Here is a 21,198-nt window from a genome sequence, read left to right on the forward strand (position 1 = left end):
CGAAAAAAAATTAAGGAGAAGACAGAATAGAAGAGGAATAAGAGAGAAAGAGAGAATTTTCAAAATAAATAAATAAAGAGAAAAGTAGACAGAAGAAGAGGAGAGAGGATAGAGAAGAAGAATATGAAATATATGCAAAGAAGAAGAAGATGAAAGAGAATCAGAGAGAAAGATGAGGAAGAAGAGGAAGAAGGGGGGAGAGAGAGAGAGAGAGAGAAGAAAAGTCAAAAAATATTTTTAAAACTTACTTTAAATTTTTTTTAGTCCTAGTCCAATCAAACATACATCAAATGCAGTACATGTGTTATCCAACTTATGACAGGCTAAGCCAATCCAAGATAGTCCCAGTATTTGTTGGAATTTTTGTGAGTATTTCAAAATACAAAATTAATTTATCTAATTTATATTGAAAGTGAAATATTAAATGTTTGATTTAATTCTATTTTATGAAAAATTTTAAACTTCTTTCGTATTGGTTTTGAATAAATTGGACATTAATTTGTTGTCGGTTTTGATATCTCCTTTGTGGTCTTAATTGGTTTATTTCAGTTAACTTTTTGTATCAATTTATTTTATCATTTAAATAAGTTAAATGCCTTTGGTTTTACAATAGTGGTTGAAGGTTTTGATTCCAAAGCTTTATTGCATGAGTTAGTTGCTTAGTTGGGATCAGATTTTACTATTTGAGCAATAGCCTTCAATTTTGTTCTTAACGTGCAAATGTGGTTTAATTGCTTGGTTAATAACCCAACATTCACTGGAGTCAATAAGCTTATATATACACCAAAAAGAGAAATCAGATTGGCACCTTTCTTCATTATTTTCTCCTCCACATTCTTGAGTTTGTATTCCAATTTGTTTTCTGGGAAAGATTCGAGTTGTTCATCCGGCCCAAATATTGCGAGTGTATGCTTATGAGGATCATAGGTTGTTGTATCCTAGAAGGTAGGGCGCCATACAACCTTGCTACACCAAGACATTGTCTCCAATAGGCGAAATCTACTCTTAAGGACAATAACTACACGCCTCAACCTAAAATTATTATTCTACTCAAGTATATATCAATGAAGACCCAACTTCTACATCCCAAAAGATAAGTATTTTACGGCACTTCTATTAATTTTATTTAATCTATTATATCAATGTAAATTACAATTTTCTAATATATATTTTTTGTGATGTTTTGCAAGAAAAGTAGCATCCATAGATCAAATTCTCCAACAATATTTAGTCCAGTACATGATAGTCTGCCGTACTAAACGACCCCTGCAACCCTAACGAATATGATACTTGCATGCCTAGCCTACACAAGCATTGGTTTGCCGAATATTTTGGAAATGTGTGGCAATGTTTGGGCCTGGAAAAATCACGATGATGGGCCCAACAAAGATCATTGGACCTCTATTACGGGGTGCGGATCCATTGTCCCCAAATTAGGTGTCCCTCTAATAGTTTGTTGACACTTGTTAACTAACTTAACAGAGAGTTATTAACTCTTTTATATGGCAATTTTAAAAAATAAATAAATAAAATAAACCAAATTACGACGTCGTACGAGAGAGAGCGGTACTTGCGTCTTCTCCATTCTCCACCCTCCCTCAAACTCAGGTTGTTCATTCGTTGCATCTCCAGTCCAATGCCCTTGTCTATGTTCTACCACAATAGGCCGACTTCAATATTTACCTCATTGTCAACTATTCTACAAGTTTCACTCAATTAATTTGATTTTAGGGCATGACTGAATTTTGGGGTTTTTCATGTGTTTGGTTATCTATGAAGAATTTGTGAATTAAATACTTAATTGGAGTTTAATCGAGTGCTATTAGGGCCTCAAGATTTAGTTTTTTTTTTTTTCCCCACCTATGAGGTGATACAAATCCTTATCATTTCGACTAATTGAACCAGCAATAGGTGGGAGGATCTCTTTACTTTAATATGTCGAGTGAGCTTAGTACTTGCTTATTCTTTGATTGAACGTCTGAACCTTATCAACATGAATTGAGAATTCCATTATGTGAACTTTTGTTGTAACTCAAACTTTCTCTTTGACTTTGTGTTTTGTTTCACTTGGTTCGTGCCTTCAATCAATTGGCATACTAATTAGTTTTTCATTTTTTTTTTTTAGAGATTAGGAGGAAGTGAATAGGTGTAGGTGGATTTTGCAAGGGTTTTTCCTTGAAAGAACGTGAGTTTGAGGGAGAGTGGAGAATTGGAGAAGACACAATTTTTGTTCTTATTTTTTAAAAAGAAAATTCCAAATAAAAAAGTTAACAAAGTCAAACATTTGTTAAGTTAGTTGACATGTGGGGGGGACATATGGGGACACCTAATTTTGGGACAGATCCGCTCCCTCTATTACGAAACCTAAGATATTAGGGTTGAGATTTTCACTCGACAAACCGAATAACCAACCGACCCAACTTGATTTTTTGAACTGAAAATTCGTCTACCTTGATCTGGGTTGGTATTCGACCAGTTTGTGGGACCAACCCGACTACAACGGTTGTTGAGAACTGAACTGACATTAAAAACAACCATAATATTTGAGATATTAGAGCGAGCGAGTTTTGAACTCATGACCACCAACTTCAAATATTACCTCCAAACCGTTGCATTGCTAAGTCTTGTGAAATATTTGCATAACCAATGTATTTAATCCTTCCCATTTACGAGAAATTTGGAAGAAAAAAAAAAAAAAAGCAGGTAACCCTAGCTCATTTATCCCAGCCACCACTTTTCTCCCTTTTTTTTTCCTTTCCCTTGTCTTCCCCCTTTTCTTTTTTTGAAAACCCTAACCGCCCACAACCATTTCATCTCCTCTTCTCTTCCTCAACCAAATGATTGGCTTCCTTCGTCAGACAACATGATGGCACAGCAGCTACAAAATGGAAAAAGATGATTAGAATCACAAGTCAAAACCATAAGAGTGAACCGCAAGAAGAAGAAACCCTAGTTTGTAGCAAAACAAAAAATATATATATGAAGCCTACTCAGCCCGGGCCTAGCTGTAGCACAGCCACAACAAAGCGGCCAAGCCGCAACGTCGACTCAATTCAAAAAGGAAAAAGAAAGAGGCAACAACAATCACCAGCAGCTCTCTTCTTCATAAATTTTTTTTTCCTTTTTTGGAAAAGGTCTCTCTGTTTTTCTCAAGGACTAAATGGATGATGACAAACAAGTTCATGTGTCTTTAAAAATATTAAGAAGGTATAATAAGGTACAGCAGGAGTTAGGAATGTTACATAATGTTAAGATCATTGCATTTATGTCTGTTTAATAGGCGAAAGAGGCAATTGATTTGAACGGCAAGGAAATTGAACCAGTGCCTACTGTAAAGGAATATAGAGATGCCGCAATATTTTTTGTTAATGCTAAACTTCATAAGGCCTTCTCCAATCCATTTGGGGCTAAACCCAAATTTTTTCCCTCCAAAAAGTAACTATTTGGGTTTTGCCGGACTCAAACCGTTTTTTCCCCCAACTAGGGATGGCAATAATACCCGTCGGGTCGGGTCCTCGGCCCTAATGGGGAGAGTTTTCCGGGGGAAATCAAGGCCGGGTATAGGGATCCCTGAATTTGCAAAATCCCCGGTCAGGGGTGGGGCAGGGGTGGTATTGTTATCCCTATCCCCGAACCCGGCCCGATAAGTAATATATTTATTTATAATTAAAATATAAATATATACATTAATATATATTAGTATAATATAATAAACGAAGTTACCCTAAGGTCACTCCTTATTCTTGATACATTGCATAGGGTTGGCACGCACAACGGCACAGTTAGATGAGCTTATCGGATACATTATTTAACCAAACTTGGCAACAACATAGTGGATTGGTCTAATATGGTGAGGATCATGAACATACCATGAATGAAGATGAGGGGTTGGCCACGTGCTGCTGCTTCTATTGGTTGTTAGGAAAACCAAAATCCTCAAACAGACCATGACTGATGAGGAAATAAAAGTTGAAGGTTAAAACTCAAAAATGTTTACAAAAAAGTTAAGTTTTTGTATGCCATCAAATAGGTCATATATGAATTTGGGTTCTAAATTTTGTTCGTATTCAAAAAAGATGCTATCCTCTCGAATTTTTTGAGCGACTACACATCAAGGTTCTCTGTTTAAGATATCTTTCAAATCAAGTTCACGTGTTAAAGGTCAACAAGGTTCTCTCTTTGATAGTTTTCTATTGTAAAAAATATTATACCTTCCAATTGAAAACAGGGGATTGGGGCGGGTATGGGAAGCACTTCCCCAACAGGGACGGGGATTCCCCGAAAAGCCTAAATCGGGGATTGGGGTGGGGACGAGGACGGGGATGGTATTGTCATACCCGGACCCCAACCTTCGTGGGATCGACCTCGTACTTACATATGCTATACCACTGAACGGCTCATGCACTTGCGAGTATCACAAGTTGGGGATGCAACTGAATCAATTTTGGCGCAGTTGAATTCGACACCAACACCCCACATTAATCTCCTACGGAAAAATGATAGAGTGAGCATCTAAGAGCAGTTCCACCGCAGGAGCCTAGCACAAGCAAAAGGCTCACTAGGCCTCCAAAAGTGGTTCTAACAAAGACATCCAGCCCAGGCAAGAGCTGGGATCTACCAATCCCTGGCAAAGCCCAAGGCAAGATCAGCCTGAGTTGCTGCCTAAGGGCGCTGATGTCGGCGAATAAATTTTTTTATAAAAAATTGAACAAAAATCTGAAAAATTACCAAAGATTCAGAATTTTTTTTCTACATACCTAGCAAGTTTTTATTATTATTAATCTCATACATATAAATAAAATTAATCCCATATGAATAGTAATTGTTCTTAGGTTGCCATGGCAATGGGTGAAAAAACACACACAAAATTGCTATGCCAATTACTATTCATGTGAACAGTAACTACCCTTACTTGCCCTTACCCTTTGCCATGACCCCATGGGTGGAAGTGCTCTAAAAAAGAAAACAAAAGGATTCTTGATCAAGAAAATGTCAACATGTATTGCATCTTTAACTAATTCGACCATATTAAAAGGAGAGATATCTTTGCTTTAATCATCACTAGCTAAGGCCACAACAACAACCTCGTTAACCTCGGTCATGACATTGTTATCGACTGGGGAATAAAATTGGACATCGGTCACAAAGCCTATGAATTCTTGAGAATGGTCGGGTGAGGAAAGGTCGGGTAGATCTTATAAAAGTAGTGATTATCCCATGCAAGAATATTAGAGAAAAAGGTAACATAAATTTTGTAGTTGGAAGTACCTCGATGACAGGATCTCTCTTGGGCTGTTTCGTTGAAGCATTCTTGAGTCGTACATTATGATAATTTTACAGCAAGATACAAATCAAGTGAAAGTTATGATGTTATTGCACGACCAAAAGAAATTAAGGAAGAAGAGGCAAGAAAATACCGTGAATGGCCTGAGATTTAGACCTTATGATAACCCTAAGCTTGGCTCAAGAAATGGCATAACCATGACCAAATGAACCCCTTAATAAAGCCAAGTGATAAAAGTTTAATTCTGAAGCTTGAAAAGAAAATGCTCAAAGTGAGGACATTACCAGTTTTGGCCAAGTAGTCTCTCTTGATGAGCAGTCCTTTCATTTCTTTGGTAATGTCGTAGAAGTGGAACTCATCTATTTAGCTGCATTACATATGATAAAAACTAGTTGAGAAATCACTAGAATTATATAAATGGTTGAAGATAAATCTTGCAACCATGAATGAAGCATGCCTGTTTCATTGGCCGAATTAGAGGACGTGGCATCCTTAATGGTCGATGGTCATTTCTCAAAAATCCTGGAAAAATTAATATCAACGGCCAATGTGAACCAATCACGGGTGATGTGCTTCCACCAAGTGTCAAAGTAGGTTGTAGCATTAAAGTTGTCATCTCTAAATGCATGTTAAAGGTTTTTCACACTTGCTTGCTGGCTGAGGAGATTACATTGCATTTGACCTTTGTTTTGAACCTAACATTGTGGGATGATCCCATATTGCAAGATTTTGTGTTTGGAAGTGGGATACCTTGAGTAAAACCCAAGTGGCGATCGGTTGCAGAAGAAAAATAAACTTTAACTCCACATGGGTAGTTACCATGTGTACCCACTGACAAGGCAAGGTGTAAGTCTCTACTTAATAGAATGTTAGCCCAAAGGATTGTAAGTCATGCATCTCGACCGTTTTCTGTCAGGGAAGGGGAACTTAGTTTAAGCCCAAGAAGGAAATTCTTGATCTAGGCAAACAAAGAATTTGCCTGGAGAATGGCCTTCATAGTTGTATAAGATTCTAAAGTAGTCATTGACTTTGAGGCCGGAAAGGGGAAAAGACAAAAGACTTACTCCAAGAAGAGAGTTTGGAGTGAATAGATCATGAGATGGTCGTATCTCTTGAAAGTATACTTGAAGCCACAGTTGAAACAGCCAAATCAGCCCAGTAGTGTTACAATTCATCGGGTTGAGTGACAACATATGGTAGAGACCTATATATAGATAGGCCAACACTATTGGCCCAAGGGCCAACTAACGACATTTTGCTAGTGCTTCAGCCATAGGTTGAACCTCTAAGGTAACTTGCGCTGGTGCCATGCATAAAACATATTTGCATAGCCAAATAATGAGAAAAGCTGAATGCTTTTTATGCGTGAGCAGCCCTGTTTCTTGAGCATTAGCTTCCATAAAAGTCTTGTAGCTTTTATTCTTTTTGGTAAAACAGAAAGCAATCTCACACTTTGATTGACATAGGACGATTACTACACCACCACATGGCCGAAAACCCGAAATAACGGTTAAGTCAAGAAGAGTTAGGGTCATCATCCCGAACCTTAACTTCATAGTATTGGTGAAAGGTGAACAAAAGCAGAGACCGACTACGGTAATATTATGGTCACATGTGAAGCTAGACTTACGAAGAATCATTACTATCTTTGTTTGATTTACCTTCCTAGTTTGTTTTTGGGTAAGGGTCATTACTTTCTTAGTTTGACTTTGAGTGACTTATTACATTTTTTTTTTTTCTATAAAGGGCCTACTAAAACGGCCATGATGTCTATCCATGTTGCAAGTCATCGACAAATCAAGTTTGTTGCAACTTGAGCTTAAGTTGTGTTTCTACATTTAAGCTTGTTCACTAGACATAGAGCCATTTTGCTTGAATTTCATCGCATGGCCTTCTCTGTTACGTGATATAACCATGATTTCGTACATTTTTATTATCTTTCTCTTAGATTCTTACTATGTTCTTGAGTGAGTTTAGTCCATTTTTACTTACTTTTGTGTTTTACTAGGTTTGAAGAGTAAAGATGGAAAAGCAACAAAAGGAGCAATTTTGGGTTTGAAATATAATGTGAAATCCTAGGAGCAGGAATTTCCTGTGCAGATCAGTCAACTTGACAGAATATACTGTACTTCCTTAGAGCGAACCAGATGTTGAACCTTATACCTTGGAAAGATTCTGATGTTAACTTTCTGTAGAATTTTACTGTTCATGATGGGGATGTGTGTGGAGAGAGTAGTGGCCGTTTTAGTACAGACAGTACGGGCAGATTCTATTATGCGGGTTTTGCAAAATAATCCTTTTGAAGTTCAATCATTGGAGTTTAATTTGTGTCCATTGTTTTTTAGAAGTGTCTACAAGGATGCAGGGTTATTTTCTAAGGTCTGATCCTATATTTAGTAGGATTTTGGATGCTAACTCATCAAAGACAATTGAAGCCAAACTAGGAAAGCATATTTACCAAGTCATTGTTCCTTATTTAAAGAAAAGCAGAAAGTAGGGTTCTCTTATGCTGGAGTTGGAAGGATAGTCAAGGAGCCATTTACATCGTCAAGTTCTCAAGCATTATCACAATCCATAAGTTTTATTTTATGTTTTCTAGTTTTTCAATTATATTTTCTTTGAACATGAGTAACTAAATTATTCTCTAGGGTGAGGATGACGCCCAAGCATGGATAGTTATGATTTCTAATGTTATTTAATGGATTCTAAGTTTCTTTAGATGAATGTTTAATCACTATTTTAATTGTTGTTATTTGTTTAAGTTCTTTGACTGATAACCTTAGGGCTTTACATCTAGTAAATTGAAAGATGAATTTGAGGCAGAACTCGCAATATAATTCAATTAGCTTCTTGTGATTAAGTGTGGTGAATTACATTATTGCTTGACGAAGAATAATGGTTTGCTTGGTTATCTCATTTTCTAGAACGTAATGAGTGCAACTTGTTAAATTTATGCCTTAACCAGAATAGATTGTAGGATTGAATATATGATCTTTAACTGAACTACAAAAGAATCTTACACTTAAGGAAAACTATAGTATGAGTGCCTGAAAAAGATTTAGATACGGGAATTATCATCTAAAGAATCGAAAGAATATGTTGAATGCATTAAAATCTAACTTGGATTGCTTGTGGTTGATTCGGAAACCTTAGACCTTCATCATTGTTTTTCAAGCTTAAATTCAACCTTTTTATTCTCAATTGTTTTTATTAATTTTTTGTTTGTTTCATAAACTTTCACAACAATAATCTCTACAAATTCACTTGCGTATGAGTTAGATTTAATTTAGTTATTCAAATATTAGATTAATTTGGAATCTTCGTGGGAACGATACTTGGACTTATCAAATGCTATACTACATCATTCTTGTGTTCTTGCAAGGACAAACCAAGTTTTTGGGGCCGTTGCTAGGAATTCTAATTTAATTTAAAATTTGGATTCCTAATTTACGTCTAATTGACTTTGTTTCTAATTTGTTTTGTATTTTTGTTTTACTATTCCTATCTTATTTGCTTTTTATTTTTTTTTATTTTTTATTATCTCTATTTTTCTGAAAATCTGTTTTGGTTTTAGGAAATATAAAATTCAAGTAAAAGAAGACAAGTTTCATGTGGCTTACACGCCACTTTCCAACTTAAATACACAACAACCAAAGAGAAGAGGACGAAGCCAACTATAAAAAATAAAATATAAATAAATAAATAAATAAAAAAAGCCAGCTCGCAAAAAGCAAAAGAGACAACTTTACGTAGTGGATCCTTCTCCCAATTGGAAGGAGAACTCCAGCTGCAAATGCCAAGATCTCCATAAATTGGAAGCATTTCAATTGGATTTGGGTTTTGGTCTTCCAACAACTCCAACTCCAGCATCTCACTCCAGCTACTTCATGCCTCTATTCCACCCACCAATTGGAAACTCCTTCCACCAATTGGAGAATTCCAAACCCACCAAGCAACATGAAGTTCTTCTTCCTTAATTGGGAATCATCTCCCACTCCAGCCCAGACTTAAATTTTTGTTTTCTTTCCAATTGAATTTGGGTTTGTTTATTTCATTCCTCAATTATTATTAACTTATTTAAACAACTCTTTGCCATTGTCGTATGTACAAAAACCTAATTTCTGAAAATTGTATGCAAGGGAGGCGTTCCCTCAAATTGGAGCTAATTCCCATTGATCAAGAACTTGAGCGTACGGTATGAAAACATCGATGAGAGTATTTTTCACCAAGACCAGCCATGGATAATCTAGTCAACAATGGTGGAGATAACCCACCAGCACAATCATGGCGTTTAAGGGATTACACTGCACCAATGGAGTATAATGCACCGTCGTGCATCGTCTTGACTCCAATCACACATCATTTTAAAATTCACCCAACAACTATCCAACTTCTACCTAGTTATCATGGGAAGGAGGAGGAAAATCTCTGCCATCATCTCAAGACATTCTTCACCATATGCTCCACATTCAATTATGGCGGTGTTAGTGAAGAGCAAATTCGACTCCGATTGTTCCCATTTTCTCTAAGGAATAAAGCTACAAACTAGTTAGACTCTCTTCCGTAAACATCCATAAGTTCTTGGACTTATTTATCTAAGAAATTTCTTTCCAAATTTTTCCCTGCTTGTAAAACCAATGCTTTGATAACAAATATTATGAGTTTTCGTCAACAAAAGCATGAACAACTTCATGAATGTTGGAAGCGATATAAGGATTTGTTTCTTCAATGCCCTCATCATGGTTTTGACGTATAGCAAAAAGTTCACTACTTTTATCTAAAAAGAAAGAAAATATCTAAATAAGTAAGGAAAATATCTTTTAGCAAAAAGACAATTTTACCATCGCATTATTTAATAGGGAAAAAGTTGACTTTTTGATCGGGAAAGAATTTGGTAATTCCGATTACGCCGTTGCGTAGAGCACGGCGAAACGAGTCCGTAGGCACGGAGTAGACCCGAATCGGAGTCCCGGATACTCCGGAATCGCGAACCCTGGGGCTAGGGTTTGGATTTTAAGCGATAACGCAATTTTAGCTAATCCAACCGTTCATTTCAGACCCAATTCGCAGAACATGGTTCCCTCTCTGTAAGGAACCTTCAGGGAAGCCCAGATTGGCCATTGGAGGTCAGGGACCCACGGGGTCCCGGGTCGGCCGATCAGGCAGTTTATCACTTAGTTGAGCGTCGGACCTTCCCAAAACTGGTCCAAGTGTCTGAGAGGGCTAACGTGGGCATAAGAGTAAGTGGGAATGAGATGCACGTATTTCTAGGAGCTGGGGGCAGGGTGTTTAGTTGAAATTCTTTTTATTCAACAGTTTATTAATTTAATCTTTATGGGTAACCAGGCACCAGGAGCCCGACAGGACACAGAAGAGAACTTCAAGAGGTCCAACTAGCTCGAACCATCAGTGAGTGGACTTCCTTTCATAAATTATTTTATATAAATATGTTATATAGAGGATTTCTATAAGTAAGATTTCATAAGTGATTTTATATAGATTTTATCTAAATGAGTTTTATAAATGAGTTTATTTGAATAAATTTCTTTATTTGATCTTGAGTAAACCTTATTGTGGTTTCGAACATGATTAGTACAGTAATAGTTTTATAAATCTGTGCTGCTTATTTACCAGTTATAGAAACAGAGTTTGAGATTGGAATCAGTTGAAATAGCAGCACAATTTGAGATTTCAGTTATTAATCAGATTTTCTTTTTCTAAAGGAATTTATTTTAAACCCACCTCGTACCCATTTTCTTTGGTGATTACCCACAGTTGGACCGATGTCTACGGACATCCAGTCCGATTTCAGTTTATGTCAGTGCACTCGACTTTGCCTCACGAGTTTCGGGGACGCTCGGACCGTGAGTGCCAGGATTTGCGGCTCGGCAGACTTGGTGTCCCGAGACCTGCCAGGATTGCGGCTCGGCTGACTTGTGTCCCCGAGACCTGCCAGGATTGCGGATCAGGCTGACTACGGTCCCCTGCATCCTGCCAGAGCGACTCGAGCTGACTTGGTGTCATCGAGGAATCTGCCGGCGGGCAGGCTGATCATAGTCCCTTGATTTCGCCAGTTTGCGGCTCGGGTAGCCTGTGTGACGCCCGAGACCTGCCAGGGAATTGACGGTTATGACAGGGGTACAAATAGGTGGTATTTTCAAAGGATTTTGGGTTTTCTCTTATTTAATTATGACTTTCAGTTATTTTATATCAACTTCTCCAATTTTTCGGGCATTGATACATTTATACAGTTTTGTTCAGTTATACAAGGTTTGAGTACAGTGCTTTTATACAAGTTTGATTTCAGTGTTTTATACAAGCTTTGATTTCAGTGCTTTTGAATAAAATTTATCGAGCTTGATTATGATTTACATGGAATGCTTTGAGTTTAGAAGGCTTTAAATGGAATGTACGTATTTAGTTTATTTAACAATTTTTATAGTGGGGGTTATTATGATTGTTAAACTGTTTTCAAGAATTCTTATGTTCGGTCCACTCACATCTTCAAACTGTTTTCGCCCCCAGGCTGTAGAAGTACGCGGGATCTACCACCGGGCCAATTATAGCTTCCGCACCAAGGTAGAGTTTGTAGAAAATCTTTGAAAACTTTAAAGTATGCTCTGATATCTAGTATTAGTGGAAAACTGGAGATGAGACCTGTTACTTGAGATGTTCTGGCTGTTGGGATGGATTTACTGATTGTTTAGCAGGTGGAAAATTTTGGGATTGGTCAAAATACAGGGGAGACTCTGCCAAAATTTCGGCAGAAGTCTAAGGGCATTTTAAAGAGAATTTGAAACAAGAACGGTAAAAAGGTATTTTGTGCCCGACATTCGCCAGGTGTCGGACACGCACAGGACTTGGCTCGAAATCCAAAGCGGAAATTGGGTCGGGTCCTGTCAACAGCTATCACAAAACTTCTCACGCCATTGGTAAAGAAGGTAACTGCACAACCATGTAATTTATGTGCTAGCATAGACCACGACACCACAAATTGCCAATCGAATCCTACTTTAGAAGATGTGCAAGAGGTCAATGCATTCAATGAAAGGCCCTCAAATGATTCTTACTCCAATACGTATAACCTGTGGTGGAGACAACACCCAAACTTCTCTTGGAGCTATTCACAAAATACAATGGGACCCACAAATTCATCAGGGTCATACCAACAACCCTATTAAGCTCCTCCATCACAACAAGAAGATCCTTCTATCAAGGAGATGCTATCTCAACTCTTGAAGAAATCACAAAGATATGAACAAAAGTTTCATCACTTAAACAAAGTCAATTAGTGTTGGAAAAGAGTCAATCCAAATTTGAGGTTCAGTTGAGACAAATAGCTACTGCTCTAAACAGAGTAGAGAGAGCACAAGGTCAATTTCCAAGCCAAACAGAAGCTAATCCTAGGAATCATGAGCAGATTCAAGCTATTATCACTTTGAGGAGAGAGAATTTGTAGGAGGATTTTCACACATGTTACAATCTAAACATAGAAGGAAATTATGCTAACCTGATGGCCAACAAAAGTTACTGTGGGAGAGCTCACGATGGAATTAAAATCAAATCAAGCACTATCATTCACATCAAACCACATGCATGAGACAATGAATTGAATGCATTTTGAAGCAATCATTATGATAGACGGAATGATCCAAGGTTAATGCTAATAAATTATTAAAACTGATTGAAAGATTTTGTGGCCAATTGATGACCGACCAAATTGGGATGCACCGAAGCCCTTATACTGAAAGAGAGCAAAACCCCCACACAACACACAACTTGCTATTTTACTTTCTTTTTATTTCCTAGCCTAGAAGTAGTGCAATGTAGTTGATAGTTTAGCTCTTATTTTTTCGCCCTAGTTTCCTTAGATTTCAGTTATGCCTTTACATTCTTGCTCTTGTTTTTCAATTCCATTTCAATTCAAGTCTTAGTTGACCCTTTATTGATCTTATTAAATTAGTTGACTTTTGCATTTAAATTTATGCACTTACATTTGAATTATTTAATTTTAGCAATTTACATTACACACTTGTATTTCAATTCTTTACTTTGCGCAGTTTAATTTCTGTTTTTTACTTTATGCAGTGATGAGGTTCCGTACTCGGCCGAACAATCATTTGATTTAAGTCAGATCTCGGATGCATCAACTACTCACATTCTATTCAAGCCCAATTCATGGCTTGGTGGTGGCACGTAGTGTACTCAACTAAAGAAGGATATATATATATATATATATATATTAAACTCATTCAATTAGTCTACACGACCTAAAAGAGGGAAACACATTTTAGGTGAGAAAGTACACCTCTTTTATAGAAGATAGGGTGGTTCCTATTTTTGCAGGACTGAAGTTTCACTAGTGACGTGGCACCTTATGGGTGGTTGGTCAGTTGTAGACTGACATGTGTCTCTTTTTCTAGGGGAAAATCAGGCATGAGTGGAATATCCATGGGCCAATTGGTCCTTTTAGGTGAGCAACACATTGGATTCTAGTCAGAGTGCTGGGCGCTGGTCAAACTGGAGGACCAACCACATGTATTGGATGGCCCTGGTTGGTCCCATTAGTCTGTGGACCTCCTTAGGCTTGGATAATGGGCTCTTCAGGCCTAGTTTAGGCCTTTTGGGCACGATTACTTCCTTAGGCAATCTCCAACCATGTTGGGGCTAAACTCTAATTTCCACCCTCCAAATTCAACTATTCATGTATTGCCCGGACTCAAACTTTTTTTTTCTCCAACCATGCAGACTCATAATTTGAATCCTCGGTATTATTAAATTGTTTAAGAATGGTTAACCTATATTTTTTTTTGGGTTCATTTTTCTTGACATTATTTTTGTTTCAACATTCATGATTTAATCTTCTGAACATATTAACCTAAAAAAATTCAAAATCCAAAACATTTTATAATTTCACTTAAAAATAAAAATAAGGACAATAACATTTTATTTCATAGACTTTGAAAGTTAAAAACAAGTAGCACGCGACTTATATAAAAATAAATGGAACAACATGACTTACTTGGTTAGTTGCAATGTGGTCACATTATCTACATCATCCCAATCGATAGCCCATGGAGCTACAACTTTTGCGTACACTCGAAATAATTCGAACCCTTCATTAAAGCCATCACCATGACTGTCTTTCATATTTTCTTTATACTCTTCTGACATTAAATGAATTATGTCATTGTCACGCTTACAAATTACAAATTTCCCCTTGATGATCTTGGTGTTGGACTTTGGATATTGCTTATGGGCTCGAATTTTTGAACTTTGAGTGAAGTCGGACTCTAGGAATACTTATTTATTACATTTCTTGATTACTACAGGAGGTGGAGGTGGATTGCACCTAGGATGGGGGCATCCCTAATCAAATGTATGCTACTCCATTCAATTGTTATGTTCCATTGGTGTGGTTGATTAGGTTGCATATGGAGGTAAATATTTATAGGCAAATGGATGGGTATATTGATTTTTTTACTTTTACTTTTACTTCATTGGATTCCTTTATTCTCTTTCCATAATGCTCTGAACCCATGCCCACCACCCATTATCTTCTTTAATTATTTTATGAACCCTTTCCCATCTCCTATTATCTTGTTTTAATCATGTTCTAAACCATTGCTCATCTTTGTCCATCTTCCTTTATTGGATCCTCTTATCTTTCTCTATCTTCATTCAATTCTGATCAGACATGTAGGCCATTTTGTTTTGTCATCTTGCCATTATTTATTCTCTTCCTACTTATCCCTTTGTATCTTATCCTGATTTCCTCTCATCTTCATTTCAAACCTCAACCTCTTGTCTATTTAGAGGAGTTATTCAACAGAGGGTTGCAATAGCTGTTCAACACCATACACTTTTGTTGCAGTAGTATATGCCCAGCAATCCAAACATTAGGGGTTGGCACAGTTCGGTTTGCGTCGGTTTTTACCTCAAATTGGAATTGAATTCGGTACTATTTACCTGGTTTGGTTCGGTCCAATTTTAACAAAAAAATTATAAAACTGTCCAGTTCTAGTTGAATCGGTTTCGGTCCGGTTCGGTTTTGAACCGAATTATTATTATTATTTTTCTATTCAATTGAAATTTTATTTTTTTGGCTTGAAAATTAACAAATTATCAAATTTCATACAAAAAGAAATATTGAGGCTAGAAAAGATAGATGTTTTGAAATTGAACTTGGGTAAATATTTGTGATGAGATTAAAAATATAGCATTGGATATAAATAAATATTAAAATTATATCTTTTTTAATTTGGCAGGTTCGGTTAAGCCTGGTTCAGTTTGTTGGGGTATAGATTGGAATAAAGAAAAAGATAAGGAAGAACACTTTGGGGCCTCATTAAAACCTTGTTTGGGGAAAACTCAATGGGGCAAAACCCCAAACGAAGGAGAAAGAGTACCCCGCATTGTAAACATTGCATTAAAAATTAAAAACTATACAGTTGAGTCTACATGCTTCCTCCCCAATCTCCGTAAGCATTTCTTAATTTGATCAATCTTCTTTTCATCCTCCACAATTAATCAAAGCAAACAATCATATTCATTTGGTAAATCTTCATCTAAATTTTCAAGTGAAGCATTAGTTTGTTTAACAAAATATTTATTCAAAGATCTTCTTAAACTTTGAGCAATTTCTTCTTCTTTTTTCTTTCTTTGTCTCTTGTAATTTCCGGAAATTTGTTTCTTAGGAAATATTTTTTTAATTTTTATAATAAACAAAACACAATAAAAATAATAAAACCTGAGTTTTGAGCATATTTTCTTCAACTTGAAACTTCCAATTATAAAGAATAAGAATTCCAGCCAAGTTTTTTGTTGAATCAAATAATAAAGAAGAAAAAGTTAATAAAGATATGAATTACAATTTACAAAATTTATACATCTAGAATCTATATGTATTTATAAAATAAAAAAATAAAAAATTACCTTCAAAGAAATGCACTAGTCTAGTTTGTGGATGATTTGTTTTCCAACTCTGTGTTGGAGAAGATGAGAATCGCCAAAAAGAAAATTTGCTTATGTTATGAACTTCTGAGAAGGTTGATATACGTTAGTAAGGGTTTTTTCTTTTTCCTTTTGCGGCTAAGAATGTCTATTTTGATTTCCCCATATTTTGTTTATTTTGTTTTATATTATATTGTATAATTAATAATGGACTTTTCTTCCTCATTACGTTTCTTGAGATTGAGAATATAATAAATGATTGATTGGCTTCCTCTTTGGTATACAGGTACAGGCAGTTTGGCTTTTATCTTATGTTTTTAAATATATATATATATATATATTTATACATGTACAAATAGGTTTTTAAAAAAAATTTGGGCCCTCCTCAGCTTTGGGCCCCTGGCTGTAGCCCTAGTAGCCCTGGCCTAAGGCCGCCTCTACACGTATGTGGTGCAATGCACAACTTCATTCAATCATGATGACGTGTATTATTTTTGCACAACATGATTGTTGAGGATGAGTATGAGGATCTAGACGCAGAATCTAATGATGATGATAATTGTCCACGAACATCTAGAATAACAAGATCAACGACAATTACAAATAAAGATAAACTAATAAGCACCATGTGGAGGGCTTGGATAATAGTCTCCAGAGTTGTCTTCTGGAATGTAAGGGGAACTTGTACATCTGGGCCTCCATAATTTCATCTTGCTTATTCCCCTAATATTTCTTCTTTCTTAGAGTAAATTTGGATAGATCCATGGACATTATCCTTTGTTCGTTTGTAATAACCCGGTCCTATATAAATTTTTAATTATTAATTTATTCAGGTAAAACACTCTTTTGCCCATGAAATATTTTAATAGGTTTAAAAGTTAACTTTTTGATCGGGAAGGAATTTAGAAATTTCAATTGGACTATTGCGTAGAGCATGTCGAGTTGAGTCCGTAGACACGTAGTGAGCTCAAATCTGAATTGTAATGAGGAAGATACGATCAAATTCACAAACGGGCAAAATCGTAATTTTGCGAAACAGGATTTTTTAAAAACATATTCTCTCTCTCTCTCTCTCTCTCTCTCTCTCTCTCTCTCTCTCTCTCTCTCTCTCACCTTCCTCCCTTCGCACGCGACTAGCTCCTCCAACTGCACGGGTTTTGGGTTGCCGTCGCTACCTCCGACCATCATGGAAGCTCGGATCGGTCCCAAAATGATAGGCCAGTCTCCCCCATCTTACTCCACTCCTCCGCCGCCTTCAACGTGAGCTCTGGCCGTCGAAAAATAAAGAAATCCGGGCGGTTTTTACGTGAAATTTCCAACGTTCGTTTGAGCATTTCCGGCCACCATTTCTGTCAATCCAAGTATGCTTTCTCAACCTCTCGAGATAGCTGCTGGTTGTGTTGGATAGGAGAAATTTCTGAGTTTTGGAGGGTAAATAAGCGATTGAAAATCTGCCCGTTTTCGGCCTCTGATTCCTGCCACTTCCGTCGACGTTTTGGGGTAGGTCCAAGAACAAAAGTTGATCCACTCTATGTGGTGATCATGTAGGTATAAGTATTGACCGGCGGTTTGGAGATTTTCCTATCGCCGTTATCGATTTGGACACCCACGTGTGTGAAGGCGTGTGGGCACTGTGTGGGTGACCCTCTTGGTCCTATCGCATATAGGTACCGTTTGACTGTTGATCGGATATCGCATATTAGGCGATATCCAGGTTTGATAGGTTTGGACCGTTGGATCAGTTTGATTCTCAAATATGTAGATTTAGGCACTTCTAGGATCGTATAGGAATTCGCGAATCGAGAATAGGAGTCCCGAATACTCCGGTTCAATAATTTAAAGTTTAATATAAACGATAACCGTCCGATCGTGTGATTGTGAGCAAATTGGCAGGACATGTTTATTAAACCTTAGAGAACCCATAGGAACTTTTGGATTAGAAATCGGAAGTCGTGGGCCCCGCGGGCCCGGTTGACCAAGTTTAGGCAGTTTGGCTCCTCGGTTGACCATGAGTCTTCCGAGGTAGTTTTACCCTTCAAGAAGTATTAGAACGACCATGTAAACAAGTCCTAACCGAAAGTTGAGTTATTCTGATCTTGTTATGATTAGAGGATTGTTTTATAGTACATTATAGAAATTCTTGGATATTATATTGATAATTGAAGTTATGAGATTTTCTTTAAAGGTTATTACTTTTCATTAATTGATATTATTATGATTGTAAATAAAGCAAATGGATTGTGTTATGTATGGAAGTATATTGTTTTAATGGTGGGATACAATATTTTATAGAATTATGTGAAAACAAGTGTTGATTTCTATTTGAATTATTTCCAGATCTTTAGGAAATTTATGCTTATGTGAGTATTCATTGGTTTGTAATAGCATCGCTTTCATTGATTATGCAATCTATTATGGATTTATATGAGTATGGAATGGGTTATATATTTATATATATATATATATATATATATAGATTGCTAAATTGTGCATGTCTCTATTTAATACATACACTGAGTAATTGAAAATGATGAATTATGGACATTAGTTCTCGACAATATGTGGTGTAAATTCCAAGGTAATTGAGAACTAATTTCTTGAAAGTTGAGAAAATAATTTAAGTACGGTTTACGAAATAAAAGGAATTTCATATGGTTTGAAAATACCCTCCAGTGTTGTTGAAACAGATTTGTCATTTATGACATTGCCTCATGAGTTTCGGGGACGCCTGAACCGTGTGGTGCGAGGATGTGCGTTCTTGGGCTGACTACATGTCCCCTAAGTTCTACGAGGAATGCGGCTCAAGCTGACTAATAGTCCCCTGAGGCCTGCGAGGATTGCGGCTCTGGTTGACTTAATGTCTCCGAGGCCTGCGAGGATTGTGGCTCGGGTTGACTAGGTGTCTTCGAGGCCTGCGAGGAATGCGGCTCGGTTACTCTGAGTTTTCGAGACCTGCGAGGATGAAATTGACGGAATATTATTGGAATTGGCAGAATATTATTGGAATTGACGGAATGTTATTGGAATTGACGGAATGTTATTGGAATTGACGGAATGTTATTATAATTGATGGAATATTAAAGGAATTGACGGAATATGGATGGGGGTACGACTAGGTGGAGAATATTTGGGTTTTAAGAAGTTTAAACAAAAATTGAGGATTTTATCTTGGTATTGTTGGGTAAAAGTTTTAATAACTATTTTTTTGATTTTGTGGGGCAAATAATGAATGATTTTGTTCTTCATTTGCGTACATGAGTTTTCTATGAGCTTTGAAGGAAGAATTAAAAGCGTTGTATGAGGTTGTTTGTTATTACATATGAATTACGTGAATAAAATATAAATTGATTCATGGATTTGAGGAAATTCTTTGAGTAGCCTAACTATGTGTAAATATAATAAGTGAAAGAACTACGTGTGGCTTGATCCCTCAGTAAGAGTACGTAGGCAACCTAGTGTTACTAGGTGCAGCCACAAGTTCAAGTGGTTGAAAGGTTGTTCTGCTGAGCTATTTTGAAATTGTTAATGTATTCTTGATGTTCTAAAAGTGAAAATCAATTTCAAATGGCAGAACGATTTATTTGGGTTTAAAAGGCCTGAGGCCAAAATGATGTGATGTTTGGTTGCATGAATTCTATTACTGTGCATGCTGAACGTTTGGGATTATAAAATCATGTTTTATACAGGTAAAAAATTTTGGGAAACGAGTATTTATAGGGGAGACACTGCCGAATTTTTGACAGCATTCAAACTTGAGGTTAATTTTGGTTTTTGTTAGAAGGGCAATTTGGTCAAATGTGCCCGGCACCTCTCAGGTGTCGGACAAGCATAGGGTTCGGCTCAAATTCCAAAGTTGAATTTAGGTCTGGTCATGTCATCATTGGCTTCCTTATCTTGTTGGACTTGAAAGGCATGTTGAGATTCGGTAAGTTTATTTTGCACTTGTAGGAGCTCTAGCTTTCGCCTCCTATCCTCCATGAAATCATTTCCTTATTGAATCAACTCAGCAATGTAGTTTGAACTCATGTTTATGGATCTTTCAATTCCTTTCCCTTTCTTTTTTGCAACCTTCTGTTTATCTCATCCAAGTAGCCTTGGAGTGGGTTGTTGCACATCATCTCCATCTTCCTCAAATTGACTGTATTGCCACTATTGGAAGAATCTCTGACTATTGGTGTGGGAGATTCCAATAGGTTGTTCCACTTTGGGCAATCTTTTAAGATTTTTCAAGCATGGTACAACATGAAAGGCCTTCCAAGAGTCTTATTATCATTCAAGAAAAGTGATTTTACATGCATGTCATATGAATGAGTTAAATGAAAAAGTAAGCTAATAATTGAAAATAATTATAATTATAAATTTACGCCTTGAATAAAAGGGGTACTCACCACATCATCAAGATTAGAGCCACTTGCTTGCCTTGCATTGGCCTTAGTCATACATGCCTTCCAAAGAGAACATTGTTTGTTGATGATTTTGAACTGGGAAACAATGGCATGTGGAGTTCAACGCTCCAGTCTAGCCATGCTCAGATCATTCTTCGAAAACTTTTGGTACACACGAACCCAAAATGTATCGATTGCTTGGTTGATGCCAATCACCCCATCTTCAGATACAAAAACCTACCCTTTGCATAATGCATCATCTTCTTCTAGTCTCCTATTCATACCTCTTTGGGATTTGGGGGCCATCTTCAACAACAATGGAAAGAGAATTAACAAAATTAACAAAGGGAAAAGGATAATATTGAATTTGGTAGATTATTTAACAAATGGATGACTATTTATAGAGTTTGGGATGAGTTTTGGGGTTGGATCTAGTTTACATAAATTAATAATATTATTATGATCGTTGGATTTAATTTTCAACTGTTGGATCTCATACAGTTGGATTTGCACCCAAAAATTCCCAGCCATAGATCAAATAGCCGTTGGAGTAGAATTCCACCAAAAAAGAAAAAA

Source organism: Prunus dulcis, chromosome 1, assembly GCF_902201215.1.
Source record: "Prunus dulcis chromosome 1, ALMONDv2, whole genome shotgun sequence".
NCBI classification, from domain to species: domain Eukaryota; kingdom Viridiplantae; phylum Streptophyta; class Magnoliopsida; order Rosales; family Rosaceae; genus Prunus; species Prunus dulcis.